The 22,163-nt window shown below is 35.6% G+C and overlaps 1 pseudogene across 1 annotated transcript in view; it reads left to right on the top strand.

Annotated features, from left to right (window-relative positions):
* Nucleotides 1-317: 317 nt before the first annotated feature.
* LOC148945798 (uncharacterized) overlaps nucleotides 318-22,163 on the top strand; it is a 50,883-nt pseudogene continuing 29,037 nt past the window's right edge. The window contains exons 1-2 of the transcript XR_016142504.1: nucleotides 318-347; nucleotides 4,753-4,859. The product of XR_016142504.1 is annotated as an uncharacterized LOC148945798 (transcript). The remainder of the gene's footprint in view (nucleotides 348-4,752; nucleotides 4,860-22,163) is intronic.

The following is a 22,163-nucleotide window of genomic DNA, read 5'->3' as shown; positions in this document are numbered from 1 at the left end:
TTAGCTCAAAGTTAGCTCGGTAGACTTTAAAAATTGCCTTCTGTATTGCTATGGGTTCATCAACACTATGTGGTGCATTATTAATCTTTTTTATCAAAACTATAGCATAGTTTGGAATTATTGGTGATGAAGCATCGGAAATCTTTCTTTTCCTTGCTGGAGTTTCTTTTGGGCGATACTTGAGGTTTTGGCAGGTCTTCGCCACTCCGCATTGTTCTTAATTCCGCCCGAAAATATTCTGAGATTTTGGTATGGCAACGCCTATATTATAATTGGCAAATAATTCAATTCCTTGGGGAGTTGAAAAGAATAATCTTTAAACTCTGCTATCAGGGTTATATAATGAGGTAACTCACAATTTTATGAACACTCTAGGTCTATGTAATATGGGAAAAATCACAGAATATAGAAATAATGTCTATGTCTCACAAATTGAAGCAGTATTCCAATCTGGATTGTTTCACACACAGTGCACATGTTTTTGTTTGTAAAAAAAAAAAAAATGCATTCCATATTCTTTGGGGGTCAACAGCTGGATCCAGAAACTCTTCAAGTCCTTTTTCTTTCAAGTAGTTTTTATGGTTGAGACGCCAGTTATCAATCTTTTTGCAGGTTACAGAAGAACACCCTCCATGAAGATTCTCAAGTTGTTGTTTGGAAATGGCAGGATGTCGTTTCAGAAAGGAATAATACCAGTGCTTGGTTGGTTTTCGAGTCTCTGATGAAGTCCTGCGGTTTTCTTTTTCCATCATAATTGTCACTGTTTCAAGCAGGTCGGCTTTTGATAATGGGAAACCAATTCTCTGGTTCCACAAAACAAACTGCTCCAGTTTTTCTTCCACAGCCTGACTAAGAAGGTCCTCAAAGTTTGCCCCTTGTTTGTTTCTTCTCATTCTCTACCTCAAACCCCTCCTCCTTTTTCTTGGCTAGATGGTTCTGCAACGTCGTTACATGAATCGAGTACTTTTTTGCTATTAACTTCATCCCGGATGGTCCCATGAAGTAATCTTCAACAGCTTGCTTCAAGATGAAATTTTCATAAGTTTTGTAATCTCCTTGTCCAGTTGCTGGTATCTTTTTCATTCTCTTCTCCTTCACTTGTGAAGCCCTTCCATCTATACTCTCTGTAAAGCTTACATTTTCAAGTTCTCTGTCTGTGTTGTTTTCCCATTTGACTGTTTTCCCAGTCGATTTCCGACTCAGAATCTTCTACGGGAGCAAGAACGTATTTCCATGGAACTGGCTTTTTTTCAGGCAAGTGCATATTTCCGAGTTGCCAAATTTTTGTGCTTTGTTTTTTGCTTTTTCTCAAGTTTCACTTCCTCTTCCCAGTCACTATCATCTTTTGATCCTTTAGCATTAGTAGGTGTTATAAACATTGGCTAGAAAGTTTAGTTCCTTTTCATTTTCCGTGGCGGCCCCACTGGCAGCAACTCACCCAAGTCTAGTTTGCCTGAAATAAAAACATCAGAAACAATAAAGTCAAAGTCAAATCCGTTTCAGTAACCTTTAATGCAAGTTTTCTTTTACATGCAAAGTGGGTCAATCTTTTTTAATCTTCACTGGGCTACATTCTTAACAACACTTATTTTCTGCTGAGAATATTAAAATTGTGAAAAATGAATTTCAGCACAAGGATAAGGAGAGAAAACAATGTAGCAAATTTAAAAAGGAACCCAAGATTTGAACCCTTCCTAAATTTCGAAACCTTCCAGAATGCTGTTCTTTCAAGTAAAATCGTTCGGTATTTATTCGAACCCTTTTTGAACATGTCAACAACGGTTCGAAACGGCAATAAAAAGTTCAAATTCTGTCATATTGAACTGTCAAAAACTTTTTGAACAGGGTCCACTTCTCTAGAAGAGAACTGGTTACTGCTACTGGCCTGCAAATGTTAAATTTATCACTTTCTTTCATTGAAATTTCAATCTAAGCCTTCCACAGACTGCTAAATGGATCTGAGAGCAAAAACAAATTCAAACCTTAGCAGACCTTTCAAACCTTTTCCGGAAAATCAAGATTTTTTGCAATTCTAGCATCTATTATGTAACCATTCACCCTCCCTTACATTGAGCACCAATCAATCAGTTGTATCCAAAAAGAAAAACTTCGAAAAGACAACAAATTACTTAAACAAGAGACTTTTAAAACTTACCTTTTTTCTCCAACATCACTCTGCTAAAGCATGTTTTAAAACACATGGTCATAAATCTTTTCTTCTTTGAGGTTAACGTTTTTTTACAGCTGGAGACCACAGAATAGGTGGGTGTGTGCTTACCAGATGGTCTTTGATAAGAAAGGATGTGTTTTCGATTTTTAGTAACAAACAGTTAAAATTTTCGAACCTCTGTCCACTTCTCTAAGGTTCGAATCATACCAGACATTACCCTACAGATAGTTTTATCCTGTCTATTAAATAGTTAAATTAATTACATAATTTGAATCATTAAATACAATAATAAGTACCTTGTCCTTAAATATACAACTTTGAGTGGTTCCAGAACAACATGGCTACACTTCTCCTATCCCTAAGTAATAAGGGGCTGGATTGTGGATTAAGTTGTCTGCTAGGAATTTAGTTGCGAACCATGAAACTAGACGATTTCCGTTCCTTATTGAAAAAAAATGCTTGATAAGCTAAAAAAAATGTGGATCACATTTACAAAAACAGTGAATTATCAGAAAAAAAAATCTAGCTCAAAATTGCTCAAATTTTGGCAGTTAATCATAATTTTTTAGCATAGTATGAAAAAAAGTATTGGTTAAAAATTATCATTGTCAGCCTTAACAAAAACAGGCTCTCCACATAATCATATAGAAGGCACAAAACCATGATTGAAAAGAAAATGTCCAATAAACACTCCAATCCTTGACATTCTGATTCAAAGTCTAACACTCTACTAACTGAACTACAAGGTATATTAATCCAATTTAATCAGTTTTGTTTTGTAGGACCATAACTGCATAACTTACAATCCTGTTTTCAGGGACAATGGATGCTTGTGCTAGCCTATTTGATGCTTACAAATGGTAGAATTGATGAAAATGAGCCAATAAACATCTATCTAATAGGTTCTGGTAGACAACAAGCCCCAGCTTTTGCACTTGAAACATGATACTAAAATTGCCATTCTTAGTGCCATTTGGCACTTGCAGATGGTGGAATTTATAGAAAGAATATAGATATAATTAATAGCTTTTATATGAGCTATTAAACATCTATCTCCAATTGTTTGGTTGCCCACTATACCCACCTTTCCAAATAGTAGAATTAATAAAAAGAGTCAAAGAGTAAAAAGAGTCATCTCTCTAAGAAGTTCTTGTAGGCCACTAGCCTGAGCTTTTCCACTCGAGACATGGCACAAAAAGTGACATTCTAGTGGAATATGACCCTTGCAGACAGTGAAATTTATAAAAAGTATGTAGATAGGATAAATAACTTTTAAAAGAGCCATTAAACATCTCTCTATAAAGTCCTGACAGCCTACTAGCCTTATAAAAGTAAAATTTATATACTGGATGCTCATAGTGCTTTTTGGTTTTGAGGACAAATTCTGAATGTAAACACTGGACAAATTGCAAAATATACAATCTTTGCCCTGGAGGCTGTGGGGCTATGGAATTCCCAGAGTAATAGTTATTTTTTAATTCTAATTCAGTTTATTTAGACAATGGTTGCAAAAAAAGCAGACTTAACATCCTATCACTAAATGACTTCAAAATAACTTAATCAAATGAGTTGATTAAGTAATCAGTTCAGCAAATGAAATCAAATAATTTATTAACTTATTTCTAATTATTAAATAAGTAAAAACTGGGGTGTAAATAGTTTACTATTTTGGAGAGTTTTAACTCGTTTGTGCATGAATGGGGGTTTGGCATTCTAATATTCTACAATTTTGTTTGGACAATATTAATGGGAATTAAACTCTGCTAGCTATCTTGTGTTTTTATGCTGCTAAACAATTTTTTAAATGAATTGTTGTTTTGAAATAAATCTCACTGCTCATCATCAAAATTTTGAAAATTATTTCATTTTATATAATGAAAAAGTTTGGCAAATACACAACAGCTGAGTTCTCTCTCTACTTGCACCTATTTAGGCATTCCAGTTTGAAGTTGTCAGATTTAGAGGACTTAGACTGGCTTGCTTGTAAAGGGCCAACATTTTACCAAAATGTTCTAAGTATAGCCAAGTGACTTACAAAAACTACATGAGTCAAAATAGTAAGTACTACTCACCAGTATGAGAGCTGTTCAAAAATTGTTCTTTCCCTTTTAACGTTTTCATTTGAAAGCTCTAACAATTTTCAAGCATCTTAAAATTTACAATAAATTTTCCTTGGGTTGAAAAAAAATCTAATCCATTTACAATACCTTACCTTAGACCTTAGTTCTTCAAGTGCGCCCAAAGGCAAACAACATGTGCACCAGTGAGTAGCATCCAATCTTTCCTCAAATGGGCCAATGGGTAGATGTCCTCCGATTATTGGATGAGACCATTCACAATAAATCTATTTCAATTGTAGTTGGTTACTATGAAAATGGGATTGTCAATAAATTGGTCATGAATGTTGAAATTTCTATACTTATTATGCTTTTATCTTCCAACCATTTTTTAGGTTTTGTGCTCCTTCATCTCCTTTTGAAGATATGATACTATATAATTATTTACTGTATAATTAAGGTACATACTATATAATTATGGTATACAGTATCTTATAATAATTAATTATTCATTTGAATTTCTAGAGATTTCTAACAGCCTGGAACATTCAAGAAGGACTGACTGCTAATTTGACTCTTTTGGTAAAGCATGGAAACACCCATACTGTTAGGCATCAATGCTGTTAAGAAAGGTAATTGGCACACTTTATGTGATTAACTTCTTTAATAATTAGAGTTAAAACAGTTTTTTTTCTATTTACATGAAGAATGGGATGTGGAGAAATGCCAAAATGATTGAAAGCATGTCTAATACTCATCTTTTATCTAACCTTTCCTATCTCTTCCTTATCAAGCTTGTGTTTATCAAAAGTCACCCCTTCCTCTAGCTTTTCTGCTCTTTTTTATTCTGAAGTATCAAGGCATTGCAAATACTTATTATCATAGGCAGCACAATAGCGCTGCCTAAGTAAAGAACAATATTGGCACAATATATATTTTTTTTTCCCTTTTGACCAGGGCACTTCGTATCAAAGGAGTTGTCGTAGAAACTTTGAAAAGGGCTCATTCAATTGGAAACTGGAATGGCTAGTGCTCTTTTTAATAGCCAAAAGTGATTGGAAGGCAATTAACACCTCTTCCACACCCACCATTTCCGCAAACATTTCCTCCTGCTTAGTGCTTTGAAAGAAGTCAAAGCACTAAGCAGGAAAATGAGACAACTTTTCCAGAACAAAAAACATAAAGAAGCTACTACCCTGAAGAAAAAAATCAGAGGAATGACCCACCAGGCAGCAGCGGTGTACTACCAAAAGGAGGTGTCTCATTTATTGGATTCGAAGCCTTGACAGTGGTACAAAAGGATAAAGCAAATGACAAATAAAACGCAGACTAGATTGGATTTTGGCTATGATGAGCCAGACATATATACTGCAGATCGCCTAAATACTCACCTGGCAGCAATTGTTCAGTAACTTCCACCACTTAACTTGGAGGATTTTCCACATGCATCTCCAGATCTTATGGATTTCCCAATAATCACAGAATCTCAAGTTTGCCTCAAATTGATGAAACTGAAGAGGACCAGTATTACACCACCCAATGTTCCTGTTGACCTCATTAAGGCTTTTCCTGAATTTTTGAGCGTTCTGTTAACTTTGATATTCAACAAGATTAAAATGTCAAGTCAGTATCCGCAAAATTGGAAAAGGGGATTGATAACCCCTATCCCGAAAAAAAGGAGCCCCCTGTGATTTTACTGGTGTGCGGCCTATTACGATGACATCAATTTTAAGCAAGACTTATGAAAGTTTCATTGCTGGGTGGCTGAAAACATTTATTCTGCATAAAATTGACCCTCAGCAATTTGGTAATATTCCCATGAGTTCAACAAGCCATTACTTAGTTAGTTTGCTTGATAAGATTTTAAAGCATCTAGATGAACCAGAACGCTGGGTCAACCTCATCGCGATCGACCTAAAGAAAGCATTTGACCTGATCTGCCGTAGAACCCTTATCCACAAGCTATTGACAGATTTTAATGTTGATGTATATTTGATAAGAATAGTTGCAAATTTCCTTTCAGGTAGAAGTGAAAAAACTAAGTATAAATCAGCCTATTCTGATCACCAGCCAATTTACTGTGGAGTTCCCCATCGAAATATTTTAGGCCCTCTACTTTTTTGGGTTATGGTTAATGAGTTGGAAAATGATGAGTCAGATTTCTTTAAATTCGTTGATGATCTATCCGTACTGAAACTGGTTAAAAAGTGTTTCAAGTGAGGCAGACAGAATAATGGCAAGTTTATCACGCCAAGCTGAGGAGGCCAAAATGATCGTCAATCGTAAAAAATCGCTCATATTAACTTTCTCTTTTTGGTTTTTTAAAGTTGGTGTCGATATTTTGGAAAATCCGCAGCTTTGTGAAATCCTCCCCCTCAGCATCTCCCTTCGCGCCAAAGGCTCCCGCAAAATGTAGCTCAGCCGGTACCAAATATTCAGCCGGTACCAGCACGGCATATGCGGTACGCAAGTAGTTTTGTTCCCTCGTTCGTCAAGATTTTAAATTCTGCACCCACTCGTCAATAATTGTATATTTTTATTTTCTTTGGTTCCTTGTTCTTTTTATTGGCTTGACTCTGTTTGACTCTATTTAGTTTGAATCTGTGATACTTTGATTCAATGTATATTTTTGCATGACGATGGCTATGGCTGTGATTTTCATATGTTTAGTGTCTTATTATGACAAAAACTGCTGCTGATCGGCATGACCGTTTTTATGGCGTTTGAAAATAAAATTGTCATTTATTTAAACACATCTAATCAAAATTTTGAGATGGCCATTTTTTTCAACGTAGATAAAAGATCTGGAAATTATGATTTTGAAGAGGACACTCCCCCCACAGCCCTTAGGGCAAGGGTTGTAAGTTATGCCCTGAGGGTATATAAGGTTTTTATAGAAAGCGTTGTAGAAGCTTCAAAAAGTGCTCATTCGATTGGAAATTCAAAAGGCTAGTTGCCTTTTTAATAGTCGAATGTGATTGGAGGGCAACTAACCCCCCTCTCATGCCCACCACTTCTCCAAATACTTCTAATCAAAATTTTGAGATAGACATTTTATTCAACGTAGTTGAAAGGTCCAGAAATTATGTCTTTGAGGATGACACTCCCCCTACAGGCCTCAGGGCAAGGGTTGTAAGTTATGCCCTGGGGGCATATAAGGTTTTTATAGAAAGCATTTTCGTAAAAGCTTCTGAAAGGGCTCACTCAATTGGAAATTGAAAGGGCTAGTGCCCTTTTTAATAGTTAAAAGTAATTGGAGGGCAACTAACTCTCACGCCCACCATCTTCCCAAACACATGCAATCAAAATTTTGAGTTATTCATTATGTTCAACGTAGTTAAAAGTTCTGGAAATTAGGTCTTTGAGGATGATAACCCCCTCAGAGTCCTCAGGGCAAGGGTTTTAAGTTATGCCCTGGGGGCATATAAGGTTCTTATAGAAAGTGTTGTCGTAGAAACTTCAAAAATAGCTCATTTGATTGGAAATTTAAAAGGCTAGTGCCCTTTTTAATGTTCGAAAGTGATTAGAGAGCAACTATCCCCCCTCTCACACCCACCATTTCCCCAAACACATCCAATCAAAATTTTGAGATCGACATTTTGTTCAACATAGTTGAAAGTTCTAGAAATTATGTCTTTGAGGATGGCAAACCCCCCAAACTTCTCAGGGCAAGGGTGGTAAAGTTATGCCCTGGGGGCATATAAGGTTTCTATAGAAAGTTTTGTCGTAGAAACTTCAAAAAGGGCTCATTCTTTTGGAAATTGGAAGGGCTAGTGCCCTTTTCAATAGTCGAAAGTGATAGGAGGGTAGCTAACTCCCCTCTCACGCCCACCATTTTCCCAAACACATCCAATCATAATTTCGAGCAAGCCATTTTGTTCAACGTAGTTGAAAGATCTGGAAATTATGTTTTTGAGGAGGACAATTCCCCCACAGCCCTCAGGGCAAGGGTTGTAAGTTATGCCCTGTGGGCATATTAGGTTTTTATAGAAAGCGTTGTCGTAGAAACCTCTTATAGAAGGTTCTTATAGAAAAAGAAGGTTAAGAAGGTTCTTATAGAAAGTTTTGTCGTAGAAACTTCAAAAAGGGCTCATTAAATTGGAATGGCTGGTGCCCTTTTTAATAGCCGAAAGTGATTGAAAGACTTCTAACACCCCTTCTACGTCCACCATTTCCCTAAACCCATCCAATCAAAATTTTGAGATAACCCTTTTGTTCAACGTAGTTGATAGATCTGGAAATTATATTTTTGAGGGGGACACTCCCCCCACAGCCCTCAGGGCAAGAGTTGTAAGTTATGCCCTGGGGGCATATTAGGTTTTTATAGAAAGTGTTGTCGTAGAAACCTCAAAAAGGCCTCATTCGAATGGAAATTCATTGGGCTAGTGATCTTTTTAATAGTTGAAAGTAATTGGAAGGCAACCAACCCCCGTCTGACGCCCACCATTTCCCCAAACACATGCAATCAAAATTTTGAGATATTAATTTTGTTTCAGCGTAGTTAAAAGTTCTGGAAATTAGGTCTCTGAGGATGATAACCCCCTCAGAGCCCTCAAGGGTTTTAAATTAGACCATGGGGGCATTTACTGCTTTTTTAGAATATGCTGTCGTAGAAATTTAGAAAAAGCTCGTTTATTTGGAAATTGAAAGAGCTAGTGCTCTTTTTAATATTCGAAAGTGATTGGAGAGTAACTAACCCCCCCCCCCCCTCTCACGCTCACTCTTTCCCCAAACACATTCAATCAAAATTTGGCAAAAGCAATAGGAGAGGGAATGTCTCCCCCCTCACGCCCATCATTTCCTCAAATGCTTCCGATCAACATTTTGATATAGCCATTTTGTTGAACGTTGGTGAAGGGTCTGGAAATTTTGGGATTGAAAGAATCTCCAGAGATTAGGGGCAAGGGTTGTAAGTTATGCCCAGGGGGTATTTAAGGTTTTTATGGAAAGGATGGTTGTTTAACTTTAGAAGAGGCTCAGTCTTTTTCCCTGAAAAAGACTTTGTCAACATAAAACGAACAGAAATTAATTAAAAAAAAATTTTTCCACAAAATAAGTTTTTAAAAATGTAAAGAACTCCATTAAACCAAAAATTAACAAAAATAGAACCAAATAATCTACTAAGCATACAACTACCACAAATCAGTATCAATAAATAAGTGAAACCCAAAATAAACAGAAATTAAAATAAACGAGAGTCAAAGTCAAAACGAATAGAAATTAGTATGAGTAGGGATCTAAACCCCTATGCTTTCTTAAAGCCAGAATATAATTTGTACTTTACTGAAAAAAATTCTTTTAAATGTTTTCATTTTTATAACTTTAAGAAATCAAAAATTAATTAAGATTTTAAGCAATAAATATAGGCATATGTATATTAAACTGACAATGCACATTTTTTTCAGTAAATTCATTTGAATTTTATACTCATTTGAAATTCATTTGAGTTTGACTGTTATTTTTTTAATTTTTATTTTTTTATTTTATTGTATATATATAAATCCATATATATATATATATATATATATATATATATATATATATATATATATATATATATATATATATGTATATGTATATATATATATATATATATATATATATATATATATATATATATATATATATATATATATATATATATATATATATATATATATATATATATATATATATATATATATATATATATATATATATATATATATATATATATATATATATATATATATCATCGAAAGAACTTGACCTTCACGTCAAACATAATTCATTGTACAAAACACATTAAAAAAAAGATTCAACACTTAGTCAAAAAGTCAAAAATAAAAATAAATAGATAACAATAAAATTAATGACTAGTTTTCCCGGTTATTATACAACTCAACAAAACTCGCAAAAAACTCTTGCGATATATTTTATGTTTAGCGGGGATGGGAGTCAGTTTGGGGACTTTTTGGGATTTTATACGGGACGTTCTATTGCGGGCGGGAAGGTAGGGCTCGAGGATGATGGGACGTAATCGGGGAACAGACAGGGTCTTGGTACCAAAACGAAGGCACAGGAGGTTTCTTCTTTCGTCCAACGTGGTGAGCTTGAACTTACCTAGAAGATAATGATATGGAACCTCTCCTTCACCATTTATGATTCTAAGTGCTCATTTTTGGACATTTTCAATCATATAGAAATGCCCCGAAGAGAGACTGAAATGACACACTAGACAAGCAAACTTGACTATTGGCCAAATAAAAGAACAATAAAGTAGGAGGAGATCCTTAGGGGGGCAACAACATTTTATCTAAAGTTTTAGATCGGAAAACGAAGGGGAAACTTGTTTGGGGATGTTTTGAACATGGGTGTTCCACTTCAAGTGAGCAGTATTTGTCATCCAAAGTAGTTTAATTCACGTGACTGGGATTTTGGGATATGGAATATGGCTTGTGAAAGAGGGGAATGATTTTTAAAAATTAACTGTCATAAGTGACGATTTATTAGCGTTAAATCTCATCTTCAACAAATAAGCTTCCTGTTTGACATCGTCAAGTAATGTCATAATTGAGCTTTTAATATTTCGTCGACAAACCTCAAGTACAGACAGGTCGTCCACATACTTCTTTCGCTCTGTGTGGTTACTCATGAGGCTTTTAATCATTCTAAGGAATAAAAGGGGGTCCATCAGAGTTTCCATCAGATTTTGGTAATTTGTCATTTATTTTGTTTGAAACAAACTAACCTTTGAATTAAGATTTACACACAACAAAACATAATCCCAACTCTCAGACGTAATCCAAGATCCAAAATAAAAAAAACCTTGACCTGTTATTGGCCAGTACGAAAACTCAGAAACGGAGTAATTTGTTTTTAAAACTAGCAGTGGTTGCAAATGTAGCATGAAATGATAGCTACCACGGGGGGGGGAAGGATAGTTGGAATATTGTAAAAGGTTTTAAGGTTGGTGCCAATAACATCAAAACTGGTTCCACGTTTTGTATTAGGGAAATCAAAACAATTTGCTTTAGCTTCTGATCTTTGTACAGATAATTAAGACTTAGTTCGTTTGCGTCTCCTGCTATAAAAATGCCGGCATTTGGATACTCTGTCATCACAAAGTCAAGACTTGCTTCTAGCCTGTCATGAAAATTACGATGAGAACAAGCATTCTGTCTGGGTGAATAATAAAACGAGCCAATTATTAAACTAGTGTAAGGCCGCGGTAGGCATTTGAGATTAGTAGATATCAAAATAATTTCATCGCAATCACCTAGTCTTGGCACATGGATAGGGGTAGGAGACAGGTATTTTTTGTGAAAATCATTACTCCTGCCCCTTTTTTTCCAGTGGGTGGTCAACCGGTCGTAGCTTTATAAACTCCTGAAAACCAGTCATTTTAAGGAGATCTGGATTTTGTGCCTGGACTTCAGTAACTGTAATTATATCAGTAGTATCTATATACACAGTCCTAATTGCACGTGGAATTCCACAAGCCTGAGGCATGAATATACAGTGCAGTTTGACGTGCACATTATAAAAAGCGACCAATCCTTTTATACTATATACCTATAAAGTGATCAAACACGTTTTGAAAGTATAATTGAGATTGTATAACGCAACCAGACGGGTTTTTGAGACACTTTCATCGTAACATTTTTTTTAACCAAAAACTAGAAACTGTCAAGTTGTGTAATCAAAGAATGATCTCATTTTAGAACTACCGTTTTACAGTTGGCTATAATCATGCTTTTTTTGCTATATATATTGAACGAATTTTTCATTCTGTGTCAGTTGATTAATAGAAGTTCTAATAAACCTATGAGAATCAATTTGCTCGTTTTAACGGACAATAAAAGAATCATATTGGTAAGTAAATATACATTATTCGTGGACTAACATAACCTTCTTTATTTCCTATTTATCATTATGAGTTTCAAACAGAATTATCTATGATTTTGAGTTTCACACAGAAAAGGGAACTTTTTGAAATTATGCAAGCTCTTGAAGCTACGATAAATTTCACATGTTCATAACAGCTGTTTAGATTTTCGCAACAATTTCTATTTTTAACTCAACAGATAGCAATTATCTTCCGTGTCATATATAATTGAGACGACATGTTTAATCGAGTAGTGATTTATAATCATCTACTTGTATGTACGCGTGTGTATTTACTCAAGAGGATAATTATCGAAGAGAAAAAAAGAGGAGTTGGGGGAAGGAGTGCCCCCCATTAATATTCTGAATAAATTTCAAATGTAGCTAATAGTTGAAATTGTATTTTTTTTTCATATATCGTATTTAAAAAAGTGTTTTATGACATTCCATGCGTTTGTGGCTCATTGTTGTGGCATTGTTTGGGGGGGGGGGGGCGGGTGTGACTGATGCGTCAAAAAACTGCACTTTTATGCCTATATGCATTCATAGCTTAACCGAACTTAATAATTGGGGTTAAAAATAATGCTAGGAGGTGGAATTCAGTTTTGAAGGATGTGTAAAATGGTACTTATTTAATATCCCGTAAAGATCTGACTTGAAATGCTTCAGATCGTATATTTTTCGCTAGCTTCAAAGCAGATGGCCAGATATAAAGATATCTGGGTAAAATAGCGTTCGCAACAATTTCTATTTTTAACTCAACAGATAGCAATTATCTTCCGTGTCATATATAATTGAGAAGATCATTATATATATGCTTGTGTATTTAATTAAGGGGTAATTATTGAAGAAAAAAGAGGAGTTGGGGGAAGGGGTTACCATCATTAACATCCTGAGTAAATTTTAAGTTTAGCTAATAGTTGAAATTGTATTTTTTTCATACATCGCATTTAAATATCTAGTGAATAACTAAAAAATTGATTTTTATTTCCAGGACTCAGATATTCAAGTGTCCAGCCAAAAATCGACCACAGCTGAATCTTGAAACTGGCAACACTGAAATGAATCTGAGAAGGGAAATCGTGATTCACTATGCCCCATAAAAATTATGTAGTGAGCTAGCAGTAACTTATTTGGTAAGTACCACTTACCAGATAGCTTAGGGTGTTTAGTTGCACAGGGGGTTCGATTATACGGGGGCTCAGTTGCACAGGGGGTTCAGTTGTACGGGGGTTCGATTATACGAAGAGTTCAGTTGCACGGAGGTTCACTTGCAGGATGGTTCAGTTACACGGGGTTTAGTTACATGGGGTGGAGTTGCACGGGGGCTGAGTTGCATGAGGGGTCAGTTAAAGAGGGCTCAGATGCACGGGGGTTCGGTTGCAAGGGGGTTCAGTTAAAGGAGATTCAGTAGCACGAAGGTTCAGTTGCACAGGGGGTTCAGTTGTACGGAGGGTTCGGTTATACGAGGGTTCAATACGGGAGTTCAGTTGCACGGGGGTTCAGTTGCACGGAGGTTCACTTGCACGATGGTTCAGTTACACGGGGTTTAGTTACACGGGGTTTAGTTAAATGGGGTGGAGTTGCACGGGGGTTGAGTTGCATGAGGGTTCAGTTAAAGAGGATTCAGCTGCACGGGGGTACAGATACACGGGGGTTCAGGTGCTTGGGATGCAGTTACACAGTGATTCATTTACAGTGGATCCCAAAAAAAAACCATGGGGCACACAAAAAACAAATTAGGCCATTGGCTTATGAAAAACCGTAAAAGACTCAAGACAATGAACAAGTCCCAATGGTGCAAGTATTTATTTAAAATAATGCTATGAGGGAGAAATTAAGATTTGTGGGGGGTGTAAAAATGTAAAAATGATACTTATTTAATACCCTGGTAAACATCTGACTTAAAATGCTGCAGGAGAAATAAGGCTATTGCTTCTTTCTGAACTAATCGCAGTTCTTTGACAAATATTTTTTTTATTTTAATTTATTGCTATTAGTCGAAACATTGAATTCTGTATGCCACACCAAACTAGTGAATATTTATAGGGGCTTTTTAGATGTTCATTTTTTTCAGTGTAATTAATAACATAAAAGAAAGAAGTGAAATTTAGAATTAACTAAGCTCTATTTTGGCTACTTTATATGAAGTGAGGGGGTGGGGGCAAGTATTTAGTGAATATAATGCTAGGAGGGGAAATTAAGTTTTGAGGGTGGGGTGAAAAATGAACATAGTTTTTTAACTTTATAAAATAATGGTTATTTCACATAGAGAACAAAGGCTTTTTTCTATATATTAATGAATTAGCAGCGCCATCAACATCAGGTCATGGAGGATCAATTTTTAGTCGACCTGAACCGTTCGTCGCACCACCAACGGGGCTTAGGGATGATCTTACACTAGTTCTTAATATAATGGAGTGGCATAGAGGTTTTTTGAATGATTTTTTTGGAGACACGGCTAGCCTAGATGATCTAACCTGTGATATTGGCATTGTGGAGGACCCGGAATGGACAGATAGATTGGTGATAGAACATTTAGGTGATGTTAGTAGTAGTAGTACTAGTGCCTATCAAATAGGTCTTCAAAAAGAAATTCTATCAAAGGACAATGTAAACTGGCTTAATCAGATATCATCAAACACCCTGGAAGACATACTTAGTACCTTAGATGATTTCACGGCACGTCAATCCAATACGATCGCACAGACTGGGGGTGGTGCTTTTGACGATTTTATGTCACCCCCACCATTCTTGTAAATGATACCAGTGATACTAGTATTAATAGTGATAAGTATCACCACGACTATCCTCGCTTCCAGATTTTTTTCTTTCCAGCTCTGCTTTGTACTAAACGAAGGTCTACAGCGCCAAATTTGGTGATCTCTTTACCACTCTCGAGTCAGGAGACATAATAACATATCCCCTGTAAATTACAAATTTATATGCTATTAACATTCTGTACAAGCAGTTGGAGGTGTGGGGGTAGGGGTCAGTTCAACAGGATCAAAACTGCTAAAAATATTTTTTTAATGAACGCTTAAGTAACCTGTCTCTAAGATGCCTACGTCACGGGATAATGGCGATTTACTCGCAGTAATTAAATTATTGGGAGTTTTTTTAGACTCGTCTAATAGTATTGGGTTAAACCAAAGTTGATAATTATAACGAGGGGGGTAATGGATTAGTTGTTTTATTTATTGAGAGTTTAAGTGTTAATATTAGTAGAATAAGGAAGAATTTTATTTAAGAGGTGGTGGTGGGGACCGGGCTATAGTTTTGAAACATAATACAGGTTTAGAGGGTTGTAGGGGGATACAACAAATCTGTTTCGGAGCGAGGCGACAGTCTTTTAAGTTTGCATTTTTGATTGCCATATACAGACCTCTTCAAAAAGATGTCTCTACGAAAAAGTTGGTCTAAATGGCATCTGATGTAAAGAAGACCTCAAACTTTCCCATAGTAGTTTTCAAGTATTTAAGAAGTCAATTTGTCGTGACACTAAATGGAGTATGAATTCTCGAATGCTACACTGAGAATTCAAATATTGGGGTATCGGCGTTACAGTATGAAAGCTAATTTAAGGAGGGCCATCGATTTGACAACAAGGGCGCATTCTATGCAGTGAGGGATCCGTAAAATCAATCAATATAAAATTGGGTGTGGATTTTGTACAGACACCCCGCAAAACTTGATTCATTTGTACATTCTAATCAGATTTCTGACATGAGAATGGTTTCGAGGGAGGGTAAAATCAGAATGTACGCTATTACTGTCTGAAATGTTTCTCCTGATTTTGTACTGATTTAAAGCTTAAACACAGATCGCAACATAGCGATCTTCAAAGCTACCAGGCTGTGAGATTTATTTGTGGATATAGGATGATTTGATGTTTTAAGAATTTCTAGAGTATCTTCTCACAGACTAGAAAGATTACACTAGATTGTTAACCCTAACTCACAGATGCATAAAGTTTGTTAAATCAAACTTGTGTTAAACTACATGAAACTCTAGGGGTCTTTTACATTCTTGTACAACGATACTACCTTCATCCTATGCAAGTACGAGATATGGATAACTTATTGGGTGGCAGAAATTTCATGTACTCAGCATCGGTTAGTCTAATAAAAATAGTAAATATGGCCACTTTGCAACTTTTCTTCGTAAGCCATAAAATTCTTCTTTTACCATAGGCCAGTTTTGTCCTTATAATTTGTAAAATATATTGGGTTTGCAAAGGAGAATTTGATGATGGCACAGAAAAGGGAGAGAGGAGATAGGTGATCAATTACGATCATTTTTGGAAGGTAATTACCTCGGGGGGGGGAGTAACTTTAAGTTGGTAACAGATAAGACATGAAATATAAAAGTTAGACGGAAATATTTCGTACCGGTTTTTATCCACAGTTTCTATTATAACATAAAATTTGTTCTACCGACGTTAGCATACATTTCAAAGCGTGGCGTTATATAAAACGCATAGATAGTTGGTTCTTTTTATATAAAATAACACTCAAATCATCAGAGAAGCAACTACTGCTAGAATTTATGAGGAAAACAGTTGACAAGGGTAACACGTGCCTGAATAAAATCTGTTTTTTAGACTCTTTCAACTTCTTCACGAAATTCTTAAGTCAATTGATTCAGGTACAGAAAAGTGACAATTTTGAGAGCTTCCCCTCCTTAAACAGTACTTCCCCGATGATGAAATGTATGATTTATTACCGATTCAGTGTATATATGAGTATGGCTATTACTACTTTGCCTCGAAGCTTGCTAGGCATTCGTTACCATCCACGGAAGCTGTTTAAAAATATCTTACTGAGAGTGAGTGCCTAACTAGCGACTAAGAAATTTCTACGTATGTCTGGGCAAAGTAGAAAAATGAAAATGGGTGGGATGATTGTAAATTATACTTAGCTGGTAACGTACTTACTCTCCTTGACATTTTTGTAAAAAAAACAGATAAAATTACCGTGGAATAGAAGTAGAATTTTGTCTATTTTTTTTCACTCCCCATAGGGTTATGCACTTGTTACTTAAAAAAGGTAAGCAATAAATGCGTCTAATCGTTGTTGTGAATTCACGTTTGCCTGTAGAGAGATCAAAGCGGTTTGGGTATTTTTTTTACGGGTACCATAATACGAATACTAATCCGACAAAAAAACACGCTAATAATAATTTGGACGCAGTTTTTTTGGACATGAATGGTCTCTAGTAGTTGATAGTATCCCAATACGGTTTGCCGTGCTAAAATGATAACAGGCTTAATAATCCATGCACTTTGGATTTCCCTGATATTGCCGGTATTGAGGAGAATGCAGCACAGGGATGGTTTTTTAAATTGACGTTGAAATACCCATGGAAATCCAAGACTCGGTAAAAGACTTTGTTTTCCCGTGCATCAATAGACCGGTGGGTGAGGAATCTCTGAGCCCCTACAATTTATCTTTAGCAGAGGATGGGAACATGTGCTGGGTGCTTACAGGAAAAAAACTAATTGCCGACCTCAACCAGAGAGAGAATATAATTGTTCGTACCCTGCTATTTAAAAAGACGGGTCCGATGGTTTCAAAGTCCCAGAGATTCATGGTGCCTTCTAAGATGATAAAAACCCTCAACAAAAAATGTTTATTGATAACTACGCCAGTAAGCACTCAACAGGAAAAATGAAAGTTAAAAAAGATTTGTAGATTTTTTTTGTGTTCAGCCTTCATTACGCGATGCGACATCAAATGAAGAAACACATAATGTGACATTGTAACAAATTCCAAAGATTGTACTTAAGTCATTAGGCATTCAAACATATTGTCGCTTACTAACGTAGACTCTGATAATATGCTACTACAGCAGAAGGAAAGAAACGTTCTTTTAATTAAAAGTATTGCATGCAGCATTGTAAACGCGGAAATGCCTTAAAAACTCATTTTGTCGTTTCGGTATAATGTAAGAAAGCTGCTAGGGCCGTCTGAGAGGTAAATTCAATTGGAGTATTGAGATACTAATGCCATCCCATCAAAAGTTATAATTAAAATCACATTGAATCATTTGGTAAGTGGTATATACATTAATTTGCACATAAACTGCTCCAATTAGAATGACGCCCGATATCCGGAGCTAGTAAAATATCCGGGCCCTTATAAATGATTAATGTTAAAATCAGGAATGGGCAACGATCTGATACGCATTGATGTTCTTCCTTGGCTAAAGGAATACTGTGCATATATGAAAAGCAGGTATATCAAGAAAGTTGGCAAAGGGGTACATACAGACTATGTAAAAAATAATTTCGACATGAGTGTGTATAGAAAGTGCGTGGAACGTAGTTTAGTCCAGGGAGTGATAATCATGATGATTTGCTCTGTACAATGTAAAAACTAAAAAGTTAAATCTGAGAAAAATGCCTGACCGTTCATATTGAAAAAAATTTTTATAGTTCAAGTTAGCTTGAGATATCTATCAAACAGTCACTATCTAATCTCCGATAATTTTGAATTTATATAGTACAGAAAAAAAACTTTGTCTATGAAAATTAACTGAATTTTTTTAAAAGTACAAATTAAATGGGAGGGTTTTTGGGTGAAGTATGTTTTTAAATTCTTTTTTACCTTTTTTTATTGCAAACAATTTTCAAGGTGTGTGTGTGTGTGTGTGCAAAGCAGAGCTATTTCATCACAAATTCCACTATTTAATGCCCCCTTCCGGCACGCCGCAGCGGGCCCCGCGGCGCTTCCCGGCCGCCACAATAGCTACACTCGGCCTTTGATTATTATAGTGGTTGCCCCCGGGGGGACCCCATTTCAAATACTTAATGTTGTAAATAAAAGTTACATATTATTTTAAGTGTGTGTATATTTTTATAAGTATTGTATTTTTTTATAAATAAATTTAAAAAAAATGTATTCAATAGTGTTTTATTTTCTAGTGTTCATGTAAAATTAGTGTTGTATTTTTTATTATACATACATTGAAAAAAGTTTATTTTTTCATATTTGATGTGTTTTTTTCACGCTAAGTGTAGCATTTATAAATTACTGTTGCTTTTATTTATAAAACAAGAAAATAGGATTCCCCATTGATTTTGTTCTTCTTACTCTCATCTTCTTCTTCTTCTTCTATTACCGAGTGGACTAGTAGGGAAATTATTGACTAACTATAAGATCAGTGTCCATGATCAATTGTTGACCAACTGTTGAAGGGAACAATCGCCGGTTTAATATGCTATTTTGGGCTTTTCTGTTCAGGTTATCTGTATCATAAAATCTGGCACTCTTATCCACGATCATTAAAAATTGTAATAATGTGCTCGTTGAAATTACGAAAAAAATCTGCTACTGTTACGGGATTTAGCTGCGGTCGTTTAACAAAACAAATTTAAGTTGCATATTGTGTTTGATATCCATACGGTTCATGCTGGGGCTTTACATGTTCGATACCAATTAGCTGATATTTTCACTGATTATTAATGAGCTGACGAATCCTATTCAACCATGGCCCTCGTAAGTGCTGCAATTGCTCACTGTTTACTCTCATCATGAACAGATTTCCGTTACGATGGCTCTAAATAGTATTTTTCACCAGAGCAAATATATGCTAACACTTGCATTGAACTGCACAAACTATATCATCTATAAGGTTTTTAGTTATCCTCGCTAATTAATAACTTTCAATAAGCAAAAATACCCTGGCGCCTCTAAATGTCGTCCCTGAACGCTCAATCAGGCAAATAATAAACTCAACCGGTTCACTCTATTGTATATGAATAAAAACAAACCCGAAGATCTGCGTGTAGTTACATATTTTTTTTATAATGGAACTAAAGTATATCTTTCATTGGACAGTGAAAAAGCTAATAATTGTCCTCATGACACTGAGAAAAGTACACGAAAATAGACATCTATTCTCAGCTATAAGCACTATAAACCGCCCAGTTATGTAAGACATGCTTAAACTTAGTATTAACAATGATTTAATTATTCTATTGTCTATACTTTAGTTAAATGTTATCGGGAACATTACTCAACTGCAAGAAAGTGTTTAGCGGCAGAAAATGCGACTCCGTACCAGGTAAGGCATTCGGACCTAAATAAGGTTTGCAGAGGATTTGCAAGGGAAACCTCATGTTCTGGCGGGCGGTAGAGATTTTACACTTTTACTGCCGTTAATTTCAGGAATTGTAAACAGTTATTACTGAAGCATGGCCAAACCCTATAAATTGACACAAATAGAACTCGCTCTCTCACCCGTGGAACACTTTGAAGAAAACATGAGTAAACTCATTGACAACACGAATACCGAGGACTATAAAAGACTACTCTTATTTAATGATATTTTTCTCTGAAGGAATGGGCAAGCTCTTTCGTATCAGGGCCAGTAGAAATTGTCACAAAAAAGAACCGTCTCCTCAGTATGCTGATTTTGTTGCTGTTGGTGGAACAACATGAAAGATAGGTGATTTAGATTCATCTGTGTTTCAATTTGGCCACCGTAGCCTGAACACATTTTGATATAATCTTACATAAGCCACAAAATACCTCATGGAAAGCCGCTATGATCTTTGTCAAGTTGATGACCACAAAACGGTGACTATAATTAATGATAAGAACCATAATATACTTGCTATAATCTACTAGATGGTAACAAAAAGTACGGAAGTATTATCATTTTACGAAAATCTTTTCAACTTTCCAGAAATATTAAAAGTCCTCAGAAGCCTTATTACCAATAGGCAAACACTAAAAAAATTAAATGAGAGTACGCAATCGTCCACACTAATAAAATATGAACATGAAGAAGAGAAGAAGAAGATTTGTTATCAGCTCTGGGTAATATTAGCACATCCCACGGAAGATTGATTATGGTGAGGAGGAAGAGCATAATACTGTTAGCTAGAAAAACCTACAGAAATAGGAAGTCAATGTCACTGTCACCCCCATTACTAGCCAACAGCAGCCAAAAGGGTCGTAGACGTTACACTATGTTCTCGCGTACAATTTATCCAAGGTTAAGAACGGCGTCGTTGGAAGTATTTGTGAGATGGGGAGTATAGATTTTCCAATCCTCCCGTTAAAAGTACTCGATATCCACACTAAAGAATTACAGAAATGTCTAACAACTAAGAAAGTGTGGACTCTGCTTCACTTCCGTAGGCTTTGTTTTACTCACTATCAAAATACAACAGCTTTAGCTCCTCTGCGTTAAAAGCAAGCATATGTATTAACTCTAGATCTTATTCAAAGGGGCCACAGTCAACTGAACAAGAGCAGTCTACTTTCAATCAGGTTTTATAGTCATTATGCATATGCCATTCCATTGCAGTCAAAGAGAGGCGTTAAAGTAGAAAAGGTCGTAGAAAGTATTTTCTAACAAGATTCATATAAAAAAAATTCAAAAGAAATACAGCAGAAGATATGTTCATCACAGTTCTGTAATAGTATAAGCAGGATGCAATACTGTGCCCTACCCTAGCCATATCCCTACGAGGGAGTCACTGGCCAAAAAATCGAATGGAACTGTATAACTGCTATTTTTAAGATTTTGCGCATTGAAAAATACATCTGCTTTTGTTCCAAATTTAGATAAAACCCTAATGATTTATAACCAGAAGCTTCATCGATCATTTTCCAACTCATTCCCAATGGAAATTCATCATTCTGATCATGATTAAATTAATGACTTTCTTAAACAGTAATCAAAAGAAAAGATCGCCAATAAAAAAATTCAATGTTGGTGATATTGTTCGAGTTAATAAGGAAACTAGTGCTTTTGAACATGAGTACTACCGCTGGTCTAAGGACGTGTTAAATATAACAAAAGTCAAAGACATACAGCCAATAACTTATCTTTTACACAATAAAAAGGATAAAAAGCTTCATGGTGGTTTCTATAAGTGTGAACTACAAAAAGTTAAAAATAATAGTGAAACCTATCAAATTAAAAAGATATTAAAGACTCGTACTCACAGAGGTAAGAAACAGTACCTAGTTCGGTGGCTAGGATACAACTCTGATTTTTGATTCTTGGATCAGTGTTGAAGATATTGACAATGCCCAATGATTTCTATGCAACAT

The sequence above is a fragment of the Artemia sp. Qi Xiang Cuo genome, chromosome 12, assembly GCF_049724085.1.
Source record: "Artemia sp. Qi Xiang Cuo chromosome 12, ASM4972408v1, whole genome shotgun sequence".
NCBI lineage: Eukaryota > Metazoa > Arthropoda > Branchiopoda > Anostraca > Artemiidae > Artemia > Artemia sp. Qi Xiang Cuo.
The sequence above is the reverse complement of the archived record's forward strand: the minus strand, read 5'-3'. Positions and strand labels throughout refer to the sequence as shown.